The sequence below is a fragment of the Perca fluviatilis genome, chromosome 18 (genome assembly GCF_010015445.1).
Source record: "Perca fluviatilis chromosome 18, GENO_Pfluv_1.0, whole genome shotgun sequence".
Classification (NCBI taxonomy): Eukaryota; Metazoa; Chordata; class Actinopteri; order Perciformes; family Percidae; genus Perca; species Perca fluviatilis.
Genome location: NC_053129.1, coordinates 12,354,876 through 12,360,875, shown reverse-complemented (window position 1 = coordinate 12,360,875; position 6,000 = coordinate 12,354,876). Strand labels below are relative to the sequence as shown.

General features: G+C 41.3%; 1 protein-coding gene across 18 annotated transcripts in view; it reads left to right on the top strand.

Moving 5' to 3' along the window:
- Nucleotides 1-2,644: 2,644 nt before the first annotated feature.
- Nucleotides 2,645-6,000, top strand: part of nrxn3b (neurexin 3b) — a 330,684-nt gene continuing 327,328 nt past the window's right edge. For 14 of the 18 annotated variants that reach the window (XM_039781084.1, XM_039781082.1, XM_039781098.1 and 11 more), the window contains exon 1: nucleotides 2,646-2,930. The gene's annotated coding sequence lies outside the window, so the exon portion shown is untranslated. Of the gene's footprint in view, nucleotides 2,931-6,000 lie in introns of all 18 variants that reach the window. The other 4 variants (XM_039781091.1, XM_039781099.1, XM_039781096.1 and 1 more) reach the window with 1 other exon arrangement.

Genomic DNA, 6,000 nt, shown 5'->3' with positions numbered 1-6,000 from the left:
TGAGCCACTCTACATGAAGTAGGAATATGCTTCATACATGATTCATATTTTTTTTGCATCATGCCATATATAATACATTGTGAATATTACAACAGTTGTTGTGGCGGCTGGAAATTCATTTCATGATTACAGAACAAGTAGCTGGGTAGTTAATAAAGTAAACCAGAAGCTTGTGTTGAATTCAGTTTGAAGATGTTTTCACAGGGTAAGAATTCATTTATTATGCCTTTTAGTACAGAGGAAAGGAGTGTAGAAAACCTTGTGTGAGAAAGAGAGTGCGCTTGAGGCATTATTGTCTTTGATTTTAATGATTTATTTGTGGAAGAAATTCTCTCGTTTGTCATGGTGTGTGCGTGCAGTTTTGTCAGGGTTGTGAAGGTCGGGCATACTGGGTCATGAATGCTTGTTTGCATGTAACATTCTATCACTTTTTTCTCTCTCAAGATGGAGCTCTATGTCCCACTCCTTCACTGTCTGTCTCTCTCTGCTATTGCTCATTAGAGCTGACGATCCTCTCACCACGCTTGCGTTTTAATTAGCCCCTAAGACCTAGTTACAATGTCACTGGATTAGCTTTAATATGGAACCCATGGATGGGCCAGGTGATGCATTGGCGATGAGAAACAGTCAGCATGAAACACAAAATAAAACTAAGGGGAAAACACATTTCCATGTTGTTTAGGTGTGTTTACCATAAAACAACAACAACAGTGTAGACCAACCTTCTGCACTGGCTATAGAAAAATCCTTGATTTAACAATGTCTTGAATTGATTCAACAAATAACATATTTATTAGGATTCCGTTTCGAGGCCCAATCTTCAGCAGTCCCCCACCCACCCATGTATTAGCCTAGATTGGTGTCCGGAATGAACAAATTTTATCAACTTGAACTAGTAAAAGTAGTTGAAGCAATAATAGTGACCTCATCCATCAAGGTCAGGCTTGCTTACTAGTGGCAACAGGGCAACCAGAGCCTGCGGAGTCCCTCATGGCAATGTTTTAGGCCCAGTCCTTTTTTTCTGTCTGCATGTTTCCTACTTCAAAATACAATCAAAGCACATGCATGTTTTTAGTGAATTTTGATGATTAGACCTCTTCCTAGGGTGAGCTAATATACTGTATTGCTCTGCATAAGATTTAATTTAATGAAATAAATGATAAGAGTCCAAGTTGACCTGTGTAACAGGTCCATTAAAAGTAACAATTGAGTCAAGGATTAGTCAAATAAGCATGTTCTGGTGGACAATACAGTCCTGACATTGTCTCATCATCCTCATCTAAAATACCTGAAAACATCTATTTTGGTGCAAAAAGCCTTGCATACAGAAGGTTTTGTACATCTCAGATCATTTTCCAGTTCCGTCACACAGTTGTAAATCAACTTTTTTATTGCTGTACTGTACTTCCTCCAGAACTCTTCAAGTCTCTGTGGTCTATGTTTTATTCTTCACAGAACAAGAGCAGGTCATTGATGCTTTTCTTCTCATCTCCCTGTAGTCCCGCCTCAGTCAAAAGTCACACTCATGCCTCCAGCTATTTCTCAATGCATCAGCTAGGATTTGAATTTGTGCCACAGAGAGAGAGTCAGTGTATATACAGATTTAGCAACTGGGCATTGGTTGCAAGCACTTATGTTTAAACTTGGTCTGATGCCCAGATTTATGAATACCTATTGGGTCTACATAAGTTAGAGATCGGGTCAAGACCCTCAGGCAGGACCTTACTGACTGACTCAACACTTCTTAACTAACTAGCCTGCATACCTACAGTAAGATATGCAAAATTTTGCCTTAATGCAATGGTTTATAATCCTGAAAATTTTCCATTTTGTTGTTTTCATACTGTCTTAAATCTTATTATATTTTACAAATCTAATGTTTCTTTTCATAATTTTTTTTTGCCACTTTAATCTTCTCATTATTCCTTTTTTTTGTTGTTCTTGTTTAGTATTTTCTTCTTGTAGCACTTTGTTATTAAATATGAGAACAGAACACTGCCGATGTCTCCGATATTCCTCTCCTGGCCTCTTTAACGCCTGACAGGGGTTCAGCACCGTGGACAGCTCCCTGGCATCAGGACTGCTGGGGCAACATGCAAACTCCCGGGTGCTGTCCAAGGTGCTGAACCCTGGACCGATTGAATTGCGCATGTTGCATAAGCATTCAGGGTGCTGTCCGAATTGCTGCAGCATCTACGCTAACATATCTGGAATTTCACAATAAAACAAGTCACATTTTCACTCTGTGCTCTTTTCCAGTCAGTGATCACCTTTAACACTCTTACATTGTAGATCTAGCCTGTCACCCATAAAGACAAACGAGACAAACCACAGAACACCGTCAGACCGCAAGCATATTTATGACGGTGAAAATGTATGTACAAAATATATATTCAATGTCATTCAATGCAGTGGGCCCTCAGTGTGCATGCGGTCGGCAAGTCCTGTGCGCCTTGTCCTGTTCATAATTCCATCGCACAAATAGCAGTAGGTTACTGAACACTACATATAAAAGCCTATCTAGGAATAAGGGAGAAAGAGCTTTCATTATTAGTAATTTGTCCCGAGGGGCTATTTTCTGTATACTATCTCTCCAATTTGAATGATTCTTTCCCCACTGTGCAGTGTACTGTGTAGAAGGCGGGTCAGAGCGTCAGTGTGGGAGAAATCCAGGGGCCCATCATCAGTTGCGCTGAGTGAGCCGAGCTGAGAGATGCGCGTTCACTGAGCCAGGGGAAGAAGGACCGCTGCCTTTTCCTCCACCGCGCCTCACTCATAATAACCTCCTCATCACCAGCATCTCTCCGCCGCGGGCAGACTATGATTTAAAATACTACGGTTTTTGGATGGAATTTTGCTCAGGATTGTTGTAATTTGCTATATTCATACATAGGCTTTATGCGTCCGGAATCGTCTCTCTGCACGAAAAGGTAGGAGCAGATTAAAACTGGGATATTCGTGTTTTTTATTTATTTATGTAGCCTATCTCGTTTTATCTCTCATACAGTAGGTGTTCTGTGAAGGTACTTATGCTGTGGGATTCTTAAGTTTTTCTACAAGATTTATTTCATTCTCTGTGAATTTGATGTGGAATTGGTGAGTTTGGACTGCGATGGGGATTTGGCCGCAATGGGATGGTTTGGGTGGTTAGTTTTAAAGCTCCCATGCGCAGTTTATCCACAGAAGAGCGGGGTTATTTGTGGCAAACCACATCTCAAGAGACCACGTTGACTTATCAGTGGTGAAATTATGACAAATATATTTGTGGTGAATGAGTGGAGAGCGCTGAAACGGAAAGTTTCAGCTCACTGAATCGCGTCTCTCAGTGGGGACAGCTCTGTATATGAAACCTTAAACACTAAAGCAGAAACTGACAGAACCTCTTACGATTTATAAATGAATTTTTAAATTTAAACCCGGCACCTGATCACATTTCGCTTCGTATTTTTTTAGAGCAATGGCTTGTAAACCCCTGAGCAACAGTCAGACTGCCACCGTGCGAGGAGCAGAGGGAAAGGTGGAGCGCTGCTGGAAAATGTTGCCGCTGTTTTATTCATCGGTGCAGGGCTGCGGGTCGGATTTCTAATCGGTTTTGAGCGCTTTACTTTCAATTGAAGATTTCAAATGTTCAACAAACTGATATAAATGATGATCTTCGTTGGTTATTGCACTCATTTTGTGAAAGCATAGGATTGAAAGATCCAACGGGGCTTTTGTTAGCCTATTTTGTGAGCTATTTCGCTCATCTAAAGCATGCATGATTAAAGGCGAGACTATTCCTTTAGTAGTAAAATCAGATTAATTTATTAACTTCATTGGGTGATAGACAGAAGGAATCAATGTAAAAGTGTCGATTCATTCGTTGACATAACTGGTGGTGCCATATTGTGCTACTGGGACGAAGTTTGTGCAGTTAATATGACCTTACCTTGGCAGACCAGTAAGATCCCCCAAATAAGTTTTAGGCTTATTTGTATTGATACATATTTACACCTAATCATCAATAAGCACATCCAAACACCTTTTCAAATTGTGTAGCCTAGTGAATAGAAATGCTGATGATGTAAAATGATTGTTTTTGCTTGTGACCGCTTGGTGCCCCCTAAAGGCCCCCAGGTGGTCCCTGAACCTCACTTTGTCTAACCAGTACACTAGCAGGTCCGGACACACACACGCACACACACACACACACACACACACACACACACACACACACACACACACACACACACACACACACACACAAACCCTTGTCTGCTGTGATTGATGTAGGATTAAATCGTTCCTCCGGGCTCAAAACTTGTGATAGACAGGGAGCACAGCGGGGGATAGAGGGGTCTCCAGTGCGTGATGGGGGCTAGGCTATATTACAAAACATGTCAATAACTGCAGCACCGAGACTGGATGCATCGATGCATCATTTATGACCAGTCAGTGACGGTATCCCGTGCAGGTCATCTCATATCCTGCTCTATTTAATAATTCAACGCATATATCCAGGAAAATATGTGCGTACTTATAAGTCTATCAAGAACAAGAGCTAGCTAACGTTACTGCTGAGGGTCGAGGGTGTCAAGGTAGATATACCTTTCCATTTTGAAATGCGTAGCACAATGTTTCTTGGCCTATACTAATTTTTTTTTTTAAACAAGTTTCTGTTTATGCTAATTAAACACAGACACTTTTTAAGTAGCCAAAATAGCTTCTTAATTTGCTTTTTAGCCCCACAGAGTGTGGACTGCTAAGGGTGCTATCAAGCGTTGGGTTAGCTGAAGGGCATGTTTCATAACGGTCTGTGAAGAAAAGTGTCTTGTGAAATTTGACTTGTCATCACATTAGCCTCATTTAGCTTAGCCTACAGGCTAGCTAGCAGGTGGACAGTTTAAACATCGCAGTCAGTTAGATATTTGAGGGCATGGACAGTTAGGGCTTTCACTTGGTCACATGTCAACTAATTGAATATTAACCACCAATATAGCCTCATTTAAAATGTTGTATTTTAGGATTAAACGTGAATGACGTTATTGTAACTTGTACACTGGAGAAAAGAAGTCCCCATTAGTGCTTTAGTTAACTGAGAGAACACGCTAGCATTGTTAGCATTTCTCTGTTACATCTATGGCTCACAGGGACACCTGAGGCCTCAGTTAGGCAATACACACAATAAGTCATGTTAATTGAATAGAGGCCAGGGCCAATTTAATAGGAGACTGGAGTCTCAGGTTTCATGGGCACATTGAGCTTTGCTTATCGTAGGAACACACACAGCACATAGAACATCTCTATAGTTGGTGGTTGGATTGACACAGCTGCGTTCAGGGTTATTTTCACCACACAGAACCTTTTAACCTCTCCGCTGTCTCACCGAGTCACTTTTAAGACCAAGACAATGATTCAGCCAGGCAACCCAGTGTTGTCAGAGACACACACATGCACACTCCTGCACAAGGACACACATGCGTGCACACACACAGTGCATTAGCATAGGTATCGGTTACTAGAATTCAATAGCTCGCCTGCTGCAGCAAGATTAACTATTCAGGGCAGGTGGTTAAAGGCCCTATTGTGTTCCATGGTTCTGTGCTACTGTCATGATTGGACAATGCGTTTGTCTGGTGGGCAGCCCACTGCCAAAACAATTGCAAGGGCAAAGGGCTGGAAGAGTACACACACATATAAGGTTTCGCCATGTGAATCATTATAGCTCTGCTGAGCCAATTTAAACAGAACTGAATGAGTACAGGTGTAGCAAGCAAGGGCCAGTGAGTTAGTTAATATTCCATACCAGTGACATGCGGGTTTCAGTGATGGAAATAATTTGAATATGTATTTACTGGAAGAAAATGGTATATGCGATTGAATTCGAATATGAAGTGTCACCATCCTAACATCTTTCTGAATAGCTGTTTATGATTGTAATCCCTCAAAGGCATGCAAATGAGAGAGAGTGGTGGTGGATAATTAGTCAAATTTATCAGGATCCCAGCAGACCCTTACAGA